The 22,541-nt window shown below is 41.2% G+C and overlaps 1 protein-coding gene across 3 annotated transcripts in view; it reads right to left on the bottom strand.

Annotated features, from left to right (window-relative positions):
* Positions 1–22,541, bottom strand: part of RERE (arginine-glutamic acid dipeptide repeats) — a 498,077-nt gene that overhangs the window by 329,734 nt on the left and 145,802 nt on the right. The window contains exon 1 of one of the 3 annotated variants that reach the window (XM_073603029.1): positions 19,972–19,995. The exons of the other annotated variants lie outside the window; for them this stretch is intronic. The gene's annotated coding sequence lies outside the window, so the exon portion shown is untranslated. Of the gene's footprint in view, positions 1–19,971; positions 19,996–22,541 lie in introns of those variants that run through there. 3 annotated transcript variants of the gene reach the window in all.

The raw sequence follows: 22,541 nt of genomic DNA, 5'->3' as shown, positions 1-22,541 counted from the left end.
CTTTTACCTTCACTGATAATGGTAAACAAGATAGAAATGGAGGGAATGAATCTCTTTAACAGAAGCACAGATATCAATGAAATCTGACTGGGGTTTGAATTCATTTGCACACCATTAAAAACTAAGCCTAAGTTTTGCTTTTAGTTATACTTTAACTCCATAAATTCAAGTTCAACGGGGGGGGATGGAAGTAATACTTCTAAAGAGACTCTGAATGGGAATAGTGACAAAAAAAAAATTTCAGATGGAAGGTAATCACCTTCACGCACTCGATTGTTGTCTTGTCAGCACCCTTGGGAGATACCTGGAGGTCTGTATCTGGTCATGTGAGAAAGTAGGGGGAGTCACTAAAATGTATCTATAGCACAAGATTTGCCTTTGTTTAAGACAACTACAGAAGGGGCGGAGACTAGACCAGTCACCCTGCACAAGTAGCGAGTGCGGCAGTGACCAGGAAGCCCCTTGCACAGGGACAAAGTCTCACACTGGATTACTGCACAGATCTGGAAGAAACACACAAAGCACACATAGATTCAAGTAAGAATTCACATGCCTCTTGTATTAAAATAATATTTTCTCATTCCTGGAGTTCAGCTTTAAGCCTCAATGCCATCTGACACGGGGCTTACAAAGTTTGGATTCCCAGATCTAACAAAAGAATTGAGTGCAGGGGAGCATGAAGGAAGGTACTTAGATGGCAAAAGGACTGTTCTTTAAAGCGGAATTCAGGCCACATTTTTCTTCTTCTGGTATACGAGCATAATGCATTAACATTAAAAACAATTGTGAATTGTGGATATTGATAATATATTTGTTTTAAACTCACAATTTAGTAATTTAGCCATGATGATTGCGGGCATGTGAAGCCCAATCGATACCTCTTCCAGTAATATCGATGGAGAGGTGCATGCTGGGTAACCAGCATGCACCTCTCAATCTCACGCATGCGCGATTCTCTGGTGGCCGTAGCACAGATTGTTTCAAAAGTTGCCATAACAGGCGGCGACGGAGGAAGGTCCCACCCCGTTGTTATGGCAACCGCCTTAAATCGCATCATTTTCTGTCAAGAAATAACACGATTTTTGATCACAGTAGTGTCCACAGATTCATCATTTCCCAGGAGCACAGGCGAGGGAGGAAGTGACGAGGAGCGCCGCGGACCAGGAAGTGGCAGATTAGGAGCACTACATAGCAACAGGGCATTTCTGGTAAGTATAAAACATTTTTTTCCCCAAATGTTTCTTTATATTATCTGTGAATATGTAAAAAAAAATTTCAGGGTGGAATTCCGCTTTAAGAGGACCTGTCACTTTACCCTGAAAGTGTCAGTCTCTTTAAGAGGAGCTTTCTAGTCACCAAAGTGTTCCTGATTATGGTAATGGAGAAGAGAAGGCGCTGCACTTAGACCTGGGAAGAACAACAGTGACCAGTTGCTTTGGCCCCCCCCCCCCAAAAAAAAAAAAAAAATTGTTCAGTCATGTGCTGCCCCATAAAAACTGGGTGGTGCCCGATTCAACTAAACTCAAACCAGTTGCCTAAATGCACACATGGTTTTAATTTAGCCAATAAAAAAAAAAAAAAAACTACTGATAATGTAAAAAAGTTGGATACATATTATTTTTAGATTTCTTCAAAATGTCCTTGCACCAACAAGAAATATTTAGAACAGATGCTTCCTTTGCAATTATATTTCTCCACTCGAAAGCAGATTTACAAGCAGGGGAAAAAAAAGGAAAATCGGCTAAATGTAACCCAACCTGCGGTGCTTAACATTTCTCATTAGAACACACTTTGGGATGTAGTTCAGCCATGTTTCCTGTGCAGCCTATGCAACAGTCACAGCTAGCAAGCAGATGATGGCATTAGCCATTTAATATGATCCTGTTCAATGAAACTTTCCTCCTGCTCTCTCGCTCTCAAGGAGGCAATAGAAAAAGCAGCCAAGTGGAAATCTTTTACCGCTCCTTGCGGACAAGGTGTAACCGCAGAGAAATGCTCCAGCTGCTTTTTCATTACTCCCACTGCCCAGAGTCTCTGCATTTCATCAGCCTTTTGCTTCCATCACAAAATAAAAGAAAATGTTTGGAGGATAACCTAGAGGAAGCATCGGCAGGATGTTAAATTCCTTTCTATGCATTTAACAGTGAGCATGTTCAATAAAACTGTGCAATTGTGCTCTGTGTAAAAATATATCCCCACCACCCTCCATCTCATACATCCAACGGCACAACAGGACTCCCAAAATGATACGAGAATGAAACCGCCTGCGTTAGTGACACCCTGATGATTTTATATGCCAACTCTAATAAAATGGGATGTTGTGTATTGTTCAAACAAATATCAAGAGAGAGCAGTAGATCACACTAGGTGACAACATAACAGAATGAAAAGCCACAGGCTAAGTGTTCTTATCACTGCAGACAGGAACCCAGCTTCCACAATGTCACTGGTAACAAAGCAGGGCTTCTACAGCCTTCTGGTCATGTACACTCATGTCCCTGAAGAATTCAATGCTTCACTTTGGTCCTGTATATTCTACCTCCTACACTGCTCATCTAAATGGCAAATGGCTTCAAATCCATCACATTAGACCCCCGGCAGGCTCAGGATACAAATACAGAACATGTACACAGAATGGAGCAGAACCCTTGTTCCCTCTCCCAATGCAGGTCTCAGTTTTATCAATTCTGGATCCTGCAGGATCCAGCTCAGGAGACTTCACAGCGACCTCCATTTATCAAGCAACTGTGTCATGTTGAGTACCGTTAACAGATAATGAGAAGAGACAAGGGATGCAGTTACACGTAGAGCCTGTGCAGTTTACAGGTCTCTACATGCTGCTAAGTGAGACAAGATCTGATTTCATTACAGCAATAAGCAATTCACACAGCAGCTGCAAGATTTTATATTATATTACACACATATTTTATATATATATATATATATATATATATATATATATATATATATATACATACACACACACATACACACGCACTGTATATATTCATTTTAGGCAAACCTATCTGGATGACTCACTATAAGCCTGATTGCAAAATGATCCTTAGAATCTGAAAATAGCTAACAAGAAATAATCCTAATAAAACGCATGTACGCCACACATAAAAATAGATTACGTTATTTCAACTACCACCCACAAGTGCAGCGCCTCCTTCAGCCTACTGTTCCTATCCAGGACCGCTATGTAGCGCTCCATAGAAAATCCCTTACACCAGATACACCAGGTAAATCTTGTATGGTTTGGTGTAGGTCATATTTTCACAGATGTGCATTATTTCTGTATCCTTTTACTATATCAGGTCTCCTACAGTACACAGAACATGGAGATGCAATTATTTTAGTAAATATAAACCGTTAAATACCTTTTTGCATCAGCAGTATATAGCAGTCTTGTGACTAGCATTTAAGCATTGCACTAAAGCTTGGAGGAGGAGTTTTCATTCTCCTCTGACTGTCCTATGAGGCTGCAGGACCACGGACCCTCTGCCGGGACAGTGCTGATTGGCCCTGTGCTGATCACATGCACCCCCCCCCCCCTCCTAAAAAAAAAAAATAAAAAAAACTCTAGCAATACACACCAAAATGAACATATGCAGAGTGCCTCCTAGGGCTCTGTCCTATCAGGAGATGGATTGGGTACATTGATTGGAAGGGGGAGGGTCAGAGAGACAGGATCAAACAGCCTTTTTACACAATGTGCAGTATTAACCCCTTAGGTTCCACAGAGAGTATAACAAGCATGCTTTACTGCATACAATATACAGACTGATTTTACTGTTGTGGGTTTAGTAACCCTTTAATATTGCATTAATAGTGCATTAAAGCATTGTCATGTGCATTCAAAAAGTAAACTAAAGCCCTCCACCAACAACAGCAATTCCAATATTTCTTCACCCATTACCCAGTTCTAGCTGAACATCTTATTACTACACCAAGTATCAAGGCGTCAACACCATTTAGGAAATAATTAGCACACAGACTTGATCCATATATAGTTCAGGCACTTGTGCCAGATCACTTGGAAAGCAACTAATAGACGTTAATGTTATTTTAAAATGACTCAAGTCTTAGAGGTGGAAATGATCCTGAGAGATAGCTTAGGAGGACCTGTAATTATTTTTCTATGGATCCCACTTATTTATAGCTACTCCCCTGAGCCACAGGCATCTGCAATAGACTTTACAGATCTTGTATATTCTGTTAGTTTTGATTGAGCACAAAGGCTTGATTATTTGCCAGAATAAAAGACAGCCTAGGTCCTGAGCAACCGACATAAAAGCCATAATACCATAAAAAGGCAAAGCGGCAAAGAGCTGATGAAAAATTTGTCAGGTAAACACAGCTGACTAAATCTGCGAGATGCCAGGGACAGAGCACTGTAACAGTATGTGGCTCCAGAATGGTTGAAGCGAGCTGAAAAGCAACAGTGTGCAGCGCATGTTACAAATCCTTTCTAAATAATACATCAATTCCTTCCTAGTCATTACCTACCTGCACAGGGTGCTGCTCTGCCTGTGTGACTCACCATTGTAAATGGGGCTGCAGCCTGAGACATATTGCAGTAATTACACCGTTCAGGTAATCTGGAGCTTCTCTGTATGAAAACCATTTTAACAGTCACTAATAAAGTCTCAGCAAATGCAGTTATAAACTGAGATAAAACAAGCATTTGTGTGGGAAAAAAAACAAAAACCATCTTGAATATTCCAGCTCATATATATATATATATACACACACACACATAGATAGATAGATAGATAGATAGATAGATAGATAGATAGATAGATAGATAGATAGATAGATAGATAGATAGATAGATAGATAGACATATATATATGTATGTGTGTGTGTTATGATTGTTTTATATAGCACCAACATATATTTCACAGAGCTGTGCAGAATACAGACACAAAGCTCCTATTAACACTACTACCACATTGTAGTATACAGTTGCAGAATATAATGTGTCAAATAGTACAACAAGCATTATACTGAAGTGAACATAATCAAATCAGGAGTTAGGGCTCGTTCACTCCAGGCGCACACTAAAATGCATGCATGCCGGTGTACATTGTGTAAGGGCGGTGGGCATTTGTGATGCATTGTTACAACGCACTGCAATTTTTTTACTTTATTGAAGTGTCACAAAATGACAGTTCATTCATCTCTATCACTCTATGGTGCAGTGAGTTGCACTACCCAAAAATACATATCTGCTGCACATGTATAGTGTGAACAAGGCACATAGAAAAAAGTGGTTCTCTATGTGTCCTTGTGTTGACCTATACAGGTCAAAGTAGCTCAACTGACATGGTGTGAATGAGTCCTTAGTCCGCAGTTTATGCAGGAAATATTCTGTCAAAAGCATAGTGGGCATGATATTGACCAGTTATTTTGAATGGGCAAGACATTCATCATGTGATTTCTGACTAAAGGGCTTGGGGGGGCCTTTAGATAGAGGTGGTCAGTTATAGGACCTGTGTACACCATTTGCCTCCTTTTTGGCTGGGGTCATGGAAATAATGTCCCAGCATTGGTCACATGAGCCATAATGAGAGAAAACAAGATTCAAAAACTATGTTCATATTCTGAGGTAGTAAATAACTTTAAAATAAGGCATCTCTGACTTCTCTAGCTGCTTTGAATGAGAAAACATTTCTCTCAACTGCCGGCCCTTTTAAGGAGTATTACTAAAACCAAAAACGTATTGCATAATATTGCAGCTTACCAATCATTAGTTGTAGTGGCTCTATGCATTTACCTTTTTTACCCTCGGTTTCCCCCTAATGATCTGCCCAGTAATACACCTCCTGTATTATACAGAGACCACTCTGGATGAATGAGCACAGGGGCCGATTTGGACAGCAGCATTGTTAATCTAGGACAGTGATGGTGAACCTTAGCACCCCAGATGTTTTGGAACTACGTTTCCCATGATGCTCATGCACTCTGCAGTGTAGTTGTAGTCGAGCATCATGGGAAATGTAGTTTCAAAACATCTGGGGTGCCAAGGTTCACCATCACTGGTCTAGGAGGAGGGGAGTGTTAGAAGTACTATCAGATGTAAATACATTAACAATTTGAAGCTGAACTCCAGCTAATACTTTATAATCAGTTACAGCAAAATGTTTTCCCTTTGAAAAACAGGTGTTACCTGAATAAATAAAAGCTGATAATTTCGAGCTTTAAGCTTTTAATTGGTAAGCCGCAATATAATAAATGTTTGCTTTTGGGCTTAATATTTTTTTAAGGGGTTCTGAACAACATGAAGCGAGTTTCTGATCATGTAACCACCGATTATCTGTCACAGCGGTCATATAATTGGGAGCTCCTCCCACCAACTTCCAATTGCAACCTGACCCTGGACGCACACAATGAGCTCTCAGCACAGAACAGTGGTGTACTATGGAAGCAGGTGTGGACATTAAAGTAGAATGAAACCCATCAAACTGTTTTCCAAAACAGCTACATTCAAGGGATGCCATAAATACAAACGTTTCTTGTGCTCCTAATCTGTCAAGCCATCAAAGTCTGGCGTTATAACTAATCCCATGTGCAGCACCATGGCAGATGCGGCTCAATCAGAGGCTAAAATGGCAGCTTCCTTGGCTGTTAAAGGAGGAGCGGGTTTAGTTCCACTTAAGGCCTACCCTGCTGCTGCGCATATGGGTTTGGTGGTTGGAAGGAGGGTAAAACGCATGCTGTTTTTTATTTTTCCACAAGGCAGGCTGCCAAGATCTACTCCGAAAAAAACGCACACACACTGTTGTGGCCTTTGAAAATTAATATAGTCACAATGTTTATAAAGAGATACATTTTGTTTTAAATGCATGATCTGGGCACAGGTTCACTTTAGGATCCTGCAAGTGGCACCCATTTTGGACTATAAATTATAAACAATGTATATGTCTGAACCTCTACAAAGGTAGACATGCCTATATATTTATAATCTACTATATATTCTAGATGAATGTATTCCTTACACCAGTTGCTGGGGAATTACATGGTAGAGAGAGTGAACAATTTCCCGTGGATACAGTTCACAGGTCTACAGCATATTAAAGTCAACCGTAGTTGTGCTTCCAAAAACAGAATGCAGCAAGTAAAAGGCACATACAGGTTATTATCCTAGTAGAACACAAGGGTTCACAATATAAATGGTTTCAATGGAGCACGTCCCTTCTGACCTTCACAAACTACTCATGGGCTTTCACTCATCGCCAGTCCTGATTTAAACAAGGTCAGTTGGGACTTGAAAGATTAATTGTATATAGTAATCTGCTGCAATATAACCAGGGCAAGTTGTTTTACCACCCCGTAGTCTTTAACGGCACATATCATTTTAAAGAATCAACCTTGAACACACTGACCCTAGTCAAGCCCTAAATATGTAAAAGGGAAACACACTGGAGATGTGTTAAGGGAATACCACCAGCAAAATGTGTTTTTTTCTTGTTTGTTTTTTAGAAGATGTAGATGAAATGAAATCAGCTTATTATATACATCATCAGTGAGTTAAAACGTGGAACTTCAGGCAGGCAAATCAACCGACTCCTCTCAGTCCAGCTATAAAGATCAATAAAACACATTTAAATTACTTCTGGCATAAATACCTGAAATCTTTATATAGGCTTCTAATAATCTTTTGCACATCAAGATATAGAGGGAGGGATAAGCACTGGGAGCTGATCAGGCTCTTTGACATATGTGACCTCAGTGTGCTGCTGGTGCTTCATTGTCTGATCTATAAGAACAGCAAGTTGGGAAATGTAAATGGGACAGATTACGATTCTTGCCTGGATATGATGGCAGCAAAATCTGTCCATTACATATGCTGACAAAGCTTCCTCCTTAACTGTACTACACATTGGGGTTGATCTACTAAACTGGAGAGTGCAAAATCTGGTGCAGCCTTGCACGAAATCCAATCCGCTTCCAGTTTTTTTGCAAACGCTTAACTGCACAAGCTGCGGTTAGAAGCGGATTGGCTACCATGTACAGCTGCACCAGATTTTGCACCCTCCAGTTTTAGTAAATCATCCCCACTGATTGTGCGTCAGTACAAGTCTGTAAGGGAGATTTACTAAAACATGAGCACACAGAATCTGGTGCAGCTGTGCATAGTAACCAATCAGCTTCTAGGTTGTATTGTCAAAGCTTCAATGAACAAGCTGAAGTTAGAAGCTAGAAGTTAGAAGAATCTCTCCCTATGGGTCAGATCTGACCTAACTGAAAACAAGTCAAAGGAACTTATCTCAAACTTACCAGTCTTTAAAAAGAACCAGTCAGGATAGAAATATAAAAGAATTGCTAATGAAGCAAAGAGAGGAGTCAGTGGTCACTTGAAGTCTGACCAATGCCTGAGTCCATCAAATACCAAATCAACGACAGATTAAATAAAGAGGCATTTGCTTCTCACAGAACTGTATGAATTAGTGAATATTTACACAATTTATTGTGTGAAGAATGTCAACTGTATTAAATCAGCTCCACTGTATCCCATCTTCTGTATGGAGTATGTGCTTGGAAGCAGCAACCAGCAGGTGACAAAGGGTCAGAGGTCATCTGAACTCAGACAGTGCCAGTTTCAAAGTTAGGCCCTGTTCACACCAGTGCGTTTTGCATGTGCACAGGGTGCGGTGTGTTAAAGAAAAAAAAAAAAACCTGCTCTCTGCATCTTTGATGTGCTTACATCAAAATGCATGTTACATAGAGTTCAGTGGTAGCGCACTGCACAGAGGCGAACCCAGACTTAAATTAAAGGAGAAAAGTATACATTTTCAGATGTTTGGACGGGTTTAACTACGCTGCTCACCTTTCCTGATAATCACATTTTATAAAAAATTACAAATCTAAAACAGAAACAAGAAAAAGGAAATACGCATTACTTTTAGGAAATTATAATTGTAAAAAATATTGAAAAATGGAAAATGGGAAAAACACAACCAAACATTTTGACAACACTTAATAAATGTATCGAGATCAAAACTTGACAAACCCAAAAGGACAGGTAGCCAGTGCTAGTAAATAAGGGAAAACCACCTATTTAATCTGAATGCAGGCAGAGAACTAGGAAAAAAAAGTGTAAATCTTAAATGAGAACCCTGAATACATCTTAGCACACAGTAGTTTGATGTAATAGCAGTTAGAATTTCATGTACAGCAGTTCTAACTCTTATAAAATGTGTCCAAATGGAGAAATATCAGGGTGTAGCCTGTATAATTAATGCTCGGTAGCCAGAAGTTACATGTGAAGCAGGGAGCAACATGGGAATATTTGCTAGGAGGAGGCAGATCAGGCAGTGAAGAGCTGTGTGTAAAATGACAAAGTGCTTCATACAGATGAATGAGCACAGACATTCTGGGACTTGGCAGAATGCTAAGGATGTTCTCCCTCATGTACTGCAGCAGCCACTAAGTTAATATCATACAGCAGAATAAGGGCTTTTGGTCACCTCGAAGATGTTTGTTGAGCTCTGAACAATTTTTTCTAATAGAAGAAACCAAAAGGTCTTAGTTTTAAAACAAAAGATTGATATATGATGAAGGCTAGTGCATATGGGTGTTGGGCGGCATTCTCAAAGACACACACTGACAGAGTCCACTGCATGCTTTGTGCATGACGGCTCATGTTCACCTCCCAAGTGAACACACAAGTCCCCATTCACACCTGAGCTTTTTTTTGTTTTTGCTCATTTACCTACGTCTAACTACGCAGAATCCCATTCTTTCTTATTGTCCCTACGCTTGCTCTAAGCCAGGGGTGTCAAACTCAAATTCATCAGGGGCCACATTAGCAGTATGGTTGCCCTCAAAGGGCCGGTTGTATCTGTAGGACTATGTATCCACTCTAGGGGAGCGCTATGTGCACAGTGCCGGGTTCAGGGGCGCGCTACGTGCACAGTGCCGGGTTCAGGGGCGCGCTACGTGCACAGTGCCGGGTTCAGGGGCGCGCTACGTGCACAGTGCCGGGTTCAGGGGCGCGCTACGTGCACAGTGCCGGGTTCAGGGGCGCGCTACGTGCACAGTGCCGGGTTCAGGGGCGCGCTACGTGCACAGTGCCGGGTTCAGGGGCGCGCTACGTGCAGAGTGCCGGGTTCAGGGGCGCGCTACGTGCAGAGTGCCGGGTTCAGGGGCGCGCTACGTACAGAGTGCCGGGTTCAGGGGCGCGCTACGTACAGAGTGCCGGGTTCAGGGGCGCGCTACGTACAGAGTGCCGGGTTCAGGGGCGCGCTACGTACAGAGTGCCAGGTTCAGGGGCGCGCTACGTACAGAGTGCCAGGTTCAGGGGCACGCTACGTACAGAGTGCCGGGTTCAGGGGCACGCTACGTACAGAGTGCCGGGTTCAGAGGCGCGCTACGTACAGAGTGCCGGGTTCAGGGGCGCGCTACGTACAGAGTGCCGGGTTCAGGGGCGCGACGTACAGAGTGCCGGGTTCAGGGGCGCGACGTACAGAGTGCCGGGTTCAGGAGTGTGCTATGTACAGAGTGCCGGGTTCAGGAGTGTGCTATGTACAGAGTGCTGGGTTCATGAGTGTGCTACGTACAGAGTGACGAGTATGATATGCACAGTGTGCAACATCTCATTTCCACCCCTCCTCCTGGGTTCTGGCCCTATATGTCTTGTCTAGGTTTTACCATCACTTCAAAATCGTCAACACAAAGTGAATCGCAATTTTGCTTTTGAACGCCTGCTAGCTATAAACGCATTAAAATTTGCTACCTTCTCTAAGTCTTGGGCAATTTGGATGAACAAAAGTCCTTTCTAAGTGTAAATAAGTGATGATGATTGTGGTGCCCTCACTGATAGTAAATGTAATTCCTTACTTGTATTCAAGAAGATGGATATTTGGGACCAGCACTGTATTTTGAGTTCAATTTGGTGTACTTTCCCTTTGTAAAATCAATAAAAATTTATGATGCAAAAAAAAAAAAAAAAAAATCGTCAGCACAGCACTGCATCTCTTCATCAAGTCCTTAAAAAGCCCACCTTCAGCTGGATGGGAGAAAAAAAAAACAAAAAACAAAACAAAACAAAACAAAAAAAAAAAAAACTCATAGGCTGGCCCGGCATAGCTGTCAGTGGTAAAGTTTCCTGACAGCTATGCAGGGCCGACCACGCATGCGCTCAGCTCACAAAAAAAGCCAGCGCAGCTGAAGGGAGTGAGGAGAAGAGAGCAGGTGTTGTTTAACCACTTCAGCCCCGGAAGATTTGGCTGCAGAATGACCGGGCCATTTTTTGAGATTCGGCACTGCGTCGCTTTAACTTACAATTGTGCGACGTTGCAACCAAACAAAATTGAAGTCCTTTTTTTCCCACAAATAGAGCTTTCTTTTGGTGGTATTTGATCGCCTCTGCGGTTTTTATTTTTTGCGCTATAAACAAAAAAAAGAGCGACAATTTTGAGGGAAAAAAAAACAATATTTTTGCTATAATAGCCCCATTTCTTTTTAAAAAAAGCAAATTTTTTCTCAGTTTAGGCCGATATGTATTCTTCTACATATTTTTGGTAAAAAAAAAAAAAAAAAACGCAATAAGTGTATATTGATTGGTTTGCGCAAAAGTTATAGCGTCTACAAAATAGGGGATAGATTTATAGCGTTTTAATTTTTTTTTTTTTTTTTTTTACTAGTAATGGCGGCGATCTGTGATTTTTATCGTGACTGCGACATTATAGTGGACACATCTGACAAATTTGACACATTTTAGGGACCACTGGCAATTATACAGTGATCAGTGCTATAAAAATGCATTGATTACTGTAAAAATGTCACTGGCAGTGAAGGGGTCAACACTGGGGTGAGCAAGGGGTTAACTGTGTTCCCTGGGAGGTGATTCTAACTGAAGGGGGAGTGGACTGACTAGAGGAAGTGACAGATCGTGGCTCCTAGCCAAAAGGAACACACGATCTGTCATTCCTCCCAGAACAAAACACGGGTTTGTGTGTTTACACACACACACACACACACACACACACACTTCCGTGTTCTGTCCCTCGTGCTCGCGATTGCTCATGGCCGGCGGTCATCACGACCGTCGGCCACAAGCATCGGCGCGCGCCTGCTATCCCAATCCCGCAAGCTGACATATAGCTACGACAGTTTGCGGGATCGTGCCGACCTGCCGCTGTATAATGACGGCGGCTGGTCGGCAAGCGGTTATTCTTGCCTCCTTGCAGACGGACGGGCAGCGAATGCGCTGTCACAAGCCGGTGCCGCTCGCGGAACTGAGGGGGAGGATGTTTACTCTTGGGAGATTTGGCAGTGAGAGAAACGAACAGGTGTTGGCTGGAGGCCACTGTGCGAGCCACTTAGCAAGGCCTGGCGGGCCGGATTGTGTTTAGAGCATAGCTTAGAGCACAGGTGTCAAAGCATGAGCTTTTTTTGAGTATATTTAGGCATTTTCTATAAACTTCAATAGGAACACCCGTAAACATACAATACACACATATTTAGGCCTAAAGCGTTCTCTCCCCCTATAAAAAACTGCTCTACTTCCATTGCCCAGCCCAGGAAACAAAGTCTTGAAGTTTGATACACAAGCAAAAAAGCCTGAAAAATGCTTCGGAATTTACAGCACACTTAGCACTGCAGTGCATATCAGCCATTAATATGCACTGCAACTGTGATCCAGGCTTGCAGACATTACAGCTTGCAAATACAACAAACATTAAGTGGGCCTTGACCTAAATGTGAAGTTTGGCAATCTAACAGGGATTTATTAGCAGAGTTTCTGGCCACATTCACACCTGCGAATTGGCCCAACAGCATTTACATGCGAAAACCCGTTCCCAACATTAAGCTGCTGGACGCAGCCCTATTAAAAGCAATGGGAGGCTGCTAGCTCCCACAGCCACTTGCATGTAATCACTATGCAGTGATCAGCTGGAATTGATAGCCCCCGACACTGACTGGAAGCAGATGTGAATTTAGTCTAATGTGACAAAGTGCCTTCAGTATACAAATTCCTGTTTAGAAGCATCAGAGTATTTATACATGTGACAGTATCTAGTCACACTCAATTCTTCCATACTCACAGGAGCCCAATAGGAGTTTGAGGGGCATAACTCACCATCTTTTAATTCTGAAAACTGGCTTAAACTGATATCATCAGAGGGCAGAGACTAGGAATAGGAATTGTTCCATAGAGACACTGTGGATGAACAAGCATGCCGAGGCAAAAAAAATCTGCAGGTTGCCTTCAAGTGCTGCACCTCTCAAAACTCATAGGTCTCACATAGTCTGAAGGGTTACTCAAGTCAAGGTCCACTTTAAAGCAGATCTTCACTGCATCTGAGCACCACAAACCAAAAACACCATTTCATTCATTTTTAATATTCACAGCAAACTCCCCCACCCATCCTTGTCTCTATGCCTACATTTTGTTGAGAAATCACTTTAACCATTTAGGGACTGAGCCTCTTTCTGAAATTTGTTGTTTACAAGTTAGAGTTTTTTTTTGCTAGAAAATTACTTAGCACCCCCAAACATTATACTTTTTTTTTTTTAAACACCCTAGAGAATAAAATGGCGGTCGTTGCAATACTTTCTGTCGCACCGTATTTGGGCTGCGGTCTTACAAGCACACTTTTTTTGGAAAGAAATGTACTTTTTTGAATTAAAAAATAAGACAACAGTGAAGTTAGCCCATTTTTTTTTTTCTATATTGTGAACGATAATGTTACACCAAGTAAATTGATACCCAAATGTCTTGCTTCAAAACTATGCCCACTCGTGGAATGGCGACAAACTTTTACCCTTAAAAATCTCCATAGGCGACGTTTAAAAAAAATTCTACAGTTTGCATGTTTTGAGTTACAGAGGAGGTCTAAGGCTAGAATTATTGCTCTCGCTCTACCAATTGCGGCGATACTTCACATGTGTGGTTTGAACACAGTTTTCATATGTGGGTGCTACTCACATATGCGTTTGCTTCTGCACGCGAGCTCGGCGGGACGGGCGCATTTAAAAAAAAATTTCTTATTTTACCTTTTATTTTTACACTGTTCTGTAAAAAATAAAAATTAAAAATGGTGTCACTTTTATTCCTATTACAAGGAATGTAAACATCCCTTGTAATACAAAAAAGCCTGACATGACAGGTCCTCTTAAATATGAGCTCTGGGGTCAAAAAATGCAATAAAAAATTTTTTTGTCATTTGGAGAAAAAAAAAATGGCCCTTTAAGAGCTATGGGCGGAAGTGACGTTTTGACGTTGCTTCCACCCTGCAATGGTATAGAGACGGATGGGGGCCATCTTCCCCTCACTCGTCTCTATACCCAGCAAGGAAGGGGATCCAAAAGCCTCCGCTGCTGCCGACGACTCCGGTAAGCAGCGGTGGGCACCGGAGCACGACGGGAGGGGTGATCTTGCGGCGAATCCCCCACAGAGACCACCATTATCGGAAACCGGACCACCAGCCAAAGAAGAGGATACCAGGGTTATGGCAGCTAGCTGCTGCCGTAACAAAGATATCCCTCTTCAAGTTAGGACGTACATCAGCGTGCAGCGGTCCGGAAGTGGTTAAAAAACAATCCCCTGGCATTTCTGGCTGTGGCCATCTTGAATAAGGGCAAGATGATTCATGTAGCATTTACTTCCTGGAATCCATCTGCCCTTAGCTCAAGCATGCAGGCAGGAGGGTGTGCTTAGCTGAAAGCCCCTCCTCCTCTCCTAAAGACTCCTGGGATGTAAGACATCATTTGCCTAGGCAAGAAAGTAACTGAAAAAACATGATTTTTTTTTTTTTTTTAAACAAGTAAATGATATATTTTCCTATTTACTAAAGCTAGCAGCATGAGGATTAAAAATAATCAATGTTGATTGGGAGTATGAAGTTCCACTTTAAGAAGGTTGTTAGGATCATAGTGACCTGTGTTCTTGTTGTGGACTGGCATGAAATTGCATCTGCAATTGATATGATAAATCAACAGTTTATGGTTCAAAATAGAACAATGAACTTGCTTTCCTATGCTGTAGCAACTTGAAACAGAGCACTGCTACAGACAGCATATAAAATCAAATGATTCATTTATCTTTAAGTATATAGAATTGGGTGCAGTCTGTATAATACTTACTTTTTGCTTCTCTAAAGTCTGGGGCTAGCTCCTCCAGCTCCCTCCTCTACCTTTGCAGCTCCTGTCTTTTGGTAGCAATATGAGCTGGTAAGAATTTCTATTGAAGGTAATGAAGTCACAAACAACAAGCAGAAACAGCAAGAGAAGATCAATGGAGGAACTTCAATATCCCATACTCAAATTACAGTTGTAGGTCATATTTAAAAGGTTAAAGGTCAAGTTTACCTTTCATTAAAAAAATAATGCACATATTTTTACAGTTTAAAAAAAAAAAAAAGGTGTTTTTATTCTTTTTTTTTTTAAACCGGGAGTCTGCAAAGTATTTGCACCACAATCAGCTGATCATGGGTGCAATGTTAGGCTTCTGCACACACTGCCTGCAGCTCTGTTGCTTGTACCTCTGCATGAGCTTGTCATTTTCAGAGCTGTAGGCAGTATGAATTAACTATGGGTGTGCTGATTAGTACACTTGCAGTTCATTCAAACAACAAGTCCATCTGCCGCGGTGGCGGACATGACTTGTAGTTCTCACAGATGCCTATGCTTTAAAGCAGGGGTTGCTCAACTAATGGCCCGCGGAGCCCTCTGATGTGGCCCATGGCTTCAAACCAGGGAAGCACATGCCCATGCTCGGGGATGGCGGGTCGGCAAGCCAAGATTGTCATCAATAGGTTGCCCACCCGCCATCCCAGAGAATCATAAGCTCGCGCTGCATAAGCTGATGCTTCCTCTGTAGCGCCGGCTCCTGTTCCTGGCAGAGCGATACCAAGTGCTCTCTTAACCTGTGCCCTTTCTAGCAGTCTGCAAATCTAAGCCCGCAGACGGTAGAAGAGGAAAGGGTCAGTGTAATAAACATCATATACACTGTACTTTTAAAATGGGCATATTAAAAGTTCTAAAAAAAGGGTCATTAAGCTGCTTTCACATTGATCGGCAGGTGCAGTGCAGCTGTAGGGGTTAGTTGTACTAGCCATGGACTTTTATTATATCAAGTAGGTTTGGTGCGCTTTCTGAAAGTGCACCACACCAGTAAGATGTAATAGAAGTCTGCAGCTCAGTGCAGCTAACTCGAAGGAAAGCCGCAGGTGCACTGCACCCGCAACGCATCAGTGTAAAAGTAGCCTTAAAAGGGTCTCAGGACAGTAGATCTTGTTTACATTGGTTGTTTGGGGCCGGTAGAACCCCATACTTCATTGTGGCCCACTACGGATTACCAAATCAAAGTGGCCCTTCACTCTTCAAAAATGTTGAGCACCCAAAGCGACTGTCACAAAATAACTAAATAAATAAGCCAACTCGCAAAAGAAGAGATATAACACTTAATTAGGCAGTGTCTCCATTTTTCAGTCTCTTGAAGCTACACCAATTAAAAGATTTTCAGTAACAAATATACTTTCGGGTGTGTCAGCATTTCTCGCTGTGCTCAAAAATTCCACCCGATGGCTACTACAGCACTGCAGGGATACGACCTTGTAGTAGGTGGTGGGTAGAACCACAACATGTAGTAAGAAGCAGGCATTGGGCACACACCAACGTAAGATGGCTGCTGAGGATTCTTCAGTCAGTGTAGCCCATCAAGAGAGCAAAGATCAGAGTCACCACCTGCAGGTTAATATTAGAAGTGTTTGCAAGGCAGCTTTTAAAAATGTTTTTTCTGCTGACAGTCCATTTACAGAGTATTTTCCATAAGCATTACAACAAGCTGATCTTTTACATGAGTATTTAAAAATGTACTGAAAAGTCTATGAATATATGCTATATATTTATATTAAATATTCCTTTACATTTAAAATACGTATGTCCATGCAAATACGTTAGCTAAAATGTGCTTGCTAGCAGCAGATGATTATCCTTGCATTTCTTTAAAAGAGGAAGATTGTTAAAAATGCTATTAAAAAAAAAAAAAAAAAGTGGGAGGGGGAGTCGATTATTATATCAAGGCAAATTAAAGCAAAGAAAAAAGGGAAGGTACCCTTAGGCAGAGATACAGTTTTCCATGCAAATACTCAGGGTGCACAACATCTATCAATACACAGCAGGGACAGTGTTCTAGTAAAACTACTGCTTGGCTGTCTGGTCTCTAGCAATCAAACTACAGTTCTTGGCAAGGCCTGTCAGCTGTGAGCTGTAGTTCAGCATAACAGAAAAGCCTGAGGCTGCAATGACCTGATTTACAGTCAGAATCTGAGTACGGCTGCAGATGATAGATCTGGAGTTGCTTTTCTTTCTACATGATGTGTGATTGAACTGTGCTGCAGGCGGTATATTCTGCCTACACACACTGGGGCCGATTTGTCAGCCAAAAAAAAAAAAATTTAAAAAATTACAAATATGTGACCTTTTTACTGGACACCTCTATCTAAGTATTCAACACAGTGTTAATGTCTGCCAACATACAAAGATGGCTCCCCTTATGGCTGAATGCTTTACTACAGATGAAGATGATAAATAAAAACCATCTCACAAATTGGTGGTTTTTTTTCCCATAGCATTTTGTCAGTACAGCTCGGGAGAAGGATGTAAAGAATCTCAATTTTTGCTTAGGGCAACAAAAACGTTCATACTTGAGATACTAACGACCGTTGTGCCCAAAAGCACAGTGAAGGACCAAATCCAACTAGATATAGCTGCACAGCCTTTCAAAAAAAAAAAAAAAAAATAGATTAAAAAAAAGGACACAAAGCTGCCCCTTACCTCCGCATCTGGAGTCCCCCGTAAGTGCTCTCCACTCCTCTCCTCAGAGACCCACCTCAGCAAGCCAAGTGCCAAGGGGGCACCCATGCAAGCTCCAGAACTGGGCTGTGGGCATCTATAGCCACACACAGCGCACCTCGCCCACACCCCCTCACAGGATTTGACTGACAGCAGCAGGAGACAGTGGCTCACACTACTCTCTGAGTCTTAGGGACTAGGAAGGGTGGCTGTTTTTTTTTTTTTTTAGTGACCGCAGCTATGGGTTGTAAATAGTGGAGGTTAAAACTTTTTTTTTTTTAATTTTCACTTTGCACAGACTTTACTCTATATAATACTAGGAAGAGGGAGCAGAGCTGCAGCAGACGGGATAGCAATGGATCAAGAGAGGACTTAGGTTAAGTGTTTAGGGGGGAGAGGGAAAGGAACAGTTAGTGGGGTGTTTTTTTTTTTGTTTTTTTTTACCTTAATGTAGGGAATACACAAAGGTAACAAACAATTAGCCTTTAAAACCACTCTACTGCAGTATTAACCGCTTCCATACTGCTGCAAACAGTCCTCTCCTACTAGAAAATTACTCAGAACCCCCAAACTATTATATATATATATATATATATATATATATATATATATATATATATATAAGCAGACACCCTAGGGAATAAAATGACGGTCATTGCAACGTTTTATGTCCCACGGCATTTGCGCAGTAATTTTTCAAACGTGATTTTTTTTTTTTGGAGGGGGAAAAAAAAAAATTTCCATGAATAAAAAAAAAATTAAAAAAAAAAAACAGTAAAGTTAGCCCTTTTTTTGGTATTATGTGACAGATGATGTTACGCCGAGTAACTAGATACCTCACACGTCGCGCTTTAAAATTGCGCACACTTGTGGTACGGCGCCAAACTTCGGTACTTAAAAACCTCCATAGGTTCCAGTTTAAAATGTTTTACAGGTTACCTGTTTAGAGTTACAGAGGTGGTCTAGTGCTAGAATTATTGCTCTCATTCTAACCTTCATGGTGATACCTCATGTGTGGTTTGGACGACGTTTACATATGCAGGCGCGACTTACATATGCGTTCGCTTCTGCATGCCAGCTCACGGGGACACTTTCATTTTTTTTTTACACTTCCCTTTAACAAATTATTTTTGATCACTTTTATTCCTATTACAAGGAATGTAAACATCCCTTGTAAAGACTCAAAGACTCATGTCGAAAACAAATGTATTGAACTCAAAGCAGGTATCCCTCCCACACTCCAAAGCCATCTTGGTAGGTTACCTGGCCCCTGTACAAACTAACTCTAGTGTATGTGAGATCGGGACCTTAGACTGTAAGCTCCTTAAGGCCGGCACACAGAAACCGACCAACATTCAGCCAGTGTGTACAGCAGCTTGTCTGGCTTCTGCTGAACCAGCATGCTGGAAAACTAGCAGCCAATCATCATCCGTTCAGGGGTTGTAGCCAATGACTGCGAGCGCTGACCAGCGAGGTGGGCGGGGATGTCAGAACACAATAACACAGTGGGCTTTAGGCAGGGACCTATGTGAAAGTATTGATAAGAACCAAGTAAATTGACAGCACTATAAACATTTCTAAAAATAATAATAATGCACTCGTAAAAAAAAAAATAATCAAATGTTTCAAGATCTAAAAAGACAACTAAAGGGTGTTTTATAGTTTTGCCTAAAGAAGTCCTGTAAATGGATATGAAAACCACAATCACTGATGTCAATTTGAGTAAAAACACTTTTGGTCTGTACGTGCCTAGAAAACAATAAAACAGCCACACTTAATCTGGCCCCTCTGCTCTCCTCCACTTAAGAGTAATAAGACTGGAAAGGGAAAATATGATCCCTGGTACAGAGTAGTATGGTATGTTTAAACTATTGTAATGTAAAGCATGCTTGGGCTCACAAACGCAGGAAAATTATTGCCAAATGCTTCCTGTGGAACCTCTCCAGAATAGCCCTGAAGCCCCTCCCCCCTTTTCCACACATAGTGGATATAGAACATCCAACTACATGTTAGGAACATCTAACTTGCTACGTATCACAAAAACAAAAAGCAAAAGGCGGCCCCTAGGTTTAAAAGGACAAGCTGTGTGAATCGGTTAAAGGGATACTAAAAAGCAGGAAGGAAGCCAAAGCAAGCAGGCAAGCACACACATCCACATACCCATGTCACCATATGGCCATCCCTGGAGTGGAGAGTAACCTCAGAAGCAGGAAGTCTGAAACAGATTTTAAAAATAACCACATCTTTTGAAGTGAACTCAAGCTGTGTCACGTCATGGTTTGTGTATATTCAAAGGCAGCAAGCCACTTCACTTTAAAACACATAAGTAGACAATACTTCCAGGCTAAATGTAAACAACCTTTTTTAAACAAGTTCCCCAAGTTTCAATCTTTAAAAAAAAAATATTTTTTTTTACAATTATGCAAAAGGGAAAACTTCTGAAAAAAAAAAAAAATGCAGTAAATAAATTAGAAAATACATTTCTAAAGCTATGCGAACAGTCATGGACTATTAACCCAAGGTTAGTCTAAAACTGTTTTTTTTCACAGGCACTAATATTCAAACCTACCCTAAAAGTATGAATGTAATACCAGTGTCAGGAAAGTGCGGAAGTTACCATATATAAATCCTGTATAATAATAATATACAGCAGGGGTTTCAAACTGGTGGCAATCAAGCTGTTGCAAAACTACAATACCCATGAGGCATTGCAAGGCTGAGGGTTACAAGCATGACTCCCATAGACGGAGGCATGATGGGACTTGTAGGTCCGCAACAGCTGGAGGGCCGCCAGTTTGACTATACAGGGTGCAGCAAATCCCCACTGACCCTGTGTGGTTCTGGATGTGGTTTCTGGATACTGGCTACAGGACATTATACAGTATGGTTTGAACTAAAGAAAAGACTTTAGGAATGCTAACTCAACTCATAAGGTAAAATCAGGCGAACTATGTCAAAAATGATTCAAAGGGAATAAAAAAAAAAAATGTTTGTGATCAACGGCTACAACATTTGCATGAAGGGATAAAATGCCATACAAATACCTACAGGCCGCCCATAATGTGCCTCTGGTGTAGGTGATCTTATTTGTAGAGGATCTGGTTATGCACAGTGGAGGATCCCCAGAACAAATTAAAAAAAAAAAAAAAAAATCGACATCTTGCCCAGGACAATGGCAGAGGTTGTACGAGAACTCTATGAACGGCAATGCTGCCTTTCCCAATCTGTATCTTCACTCCCAACTGTTCAACTTTGAGGCCCATCCATACACAGCCCTGAATGCTCACTAATAACCTATCTTGCCAGACAGTACATATATGAGCAATAATTTTTTTTTTTTGCATATAAATAAAATACTGAAACAATATGACATTGCCATTAAACATGACCCCTGCAAATTATCTTCCTGCTGGTGCACCATTTAAAATTCCCATTGGATTTCAGAATATCCATCCTGTCCAAGTGTCTACCCCTGTGATCTTATTTCAGGGAAATGGAAAATTTACTACACAAATATGCCATCTAGTGGAATGTGGGATTCACAGCACCTATAACATGAAGTCATCATGTAGTTCCTGGTTGTTTATCACTCGCACACAAATATATGGGAAAGCCCTTATTACCAAAGGCCTACGAAAATAGTGGGAAAGCACTAAAGAACCAATCTGATCATATAAAACACTGATGAGGAAATTGATCTTCCAGTTAAGGTAGACCTACAAAGGACTATATTTATATATATATATATATATATATATATATATATATATATATATATATATACACATACATATATACATATATATATATATATATACACACACACACTATATATGAACTACTTGCCAAAAGATTTATAAATCTGTTAAGGCAGTCTGGTGATTCAGACATCTCTGCCACACTGCATAGCCAGGCAGGTGATAAGCCTGCTTCACCTACAGATCACTTGGCAAGTAAATCAGTTCACAAAGTAATTTAACCATTTCCATGAAGTGTTTTATTTAAATCCCAAATCCGGGCAAGTAAAAAAAAAAAATGCCCACGCTGCAGAGGGAAATTGTTTGTTTATGTCTAGGGAAAGATAAAAGTAAAAATACTTACTCGATCCTCCCTGCAGCCTCTGCACCCCACACTTTAGGGTTGCAGGGTTCTGATGTCATCAAGACCACAGCAGAGTCCATAGCTCTAGTGAGGACAGAGGAACAGTCCACTGCCCCACTGTTCTACCCATTACACATTTGCTGTGCAGTCTTCATTTGATCATTTATATGAAAGGTGCACCAGAGATTCTAATTTCTTTTGCATTGTCCCTTTGTACGTCACTTTACTTTGCTGTGTCACAACAAATCCCTCTATGAGTTTCTCAAAGAAAAAGAAAAAACACTGCTTTGATTAACCTTAAAATGTAACAACCTTTGAAGATTCATCATCTTCTGCAACCCTTAAGACACTAATCATTGTTTCATATAAGAACTCTACTTCTTGCTGCCCAACTTGTAAGGACAGATGGGTTGATTTGATAAAACTGGAGTGCGCAAAATCTGGTGCAGCAACCAATCAGCTTCCAGTTTTTTGTCTACGCTGAAGTTAGATGATTGGCTGTCATGCACAGTTGCACCAGATATTGCACTCTCCAGTTTTAGTAAATCAACCCCACAGTGCTCTAAAGGCCAAGGATTCTGCTTATCCTTCTCCCTAGTTCAGCATTGAACCCTGAACTTTGTACCTGA

The sequence above is a fragment of the Aquarana catesbeiana genome, linkage group LG10, assembly GCF_042186555.1.
Source record: "Aquarana catesbeiana isolate 2022-GZ linkage group LG10, ASM4218655v1, whole genome shotgun sequence".
NCBI classification, from domain to species: domain Eukaryota; kingdom Metazoa; phylum Chordata; class Amphibia; order Anura; family Ranidae; genus Aquarana; species Aquarana catesbeiana.
Note: the sequence above shows the minus strand (reverse complement) of the source record. Positions and strands in the feature narration are given on the sequence as shown.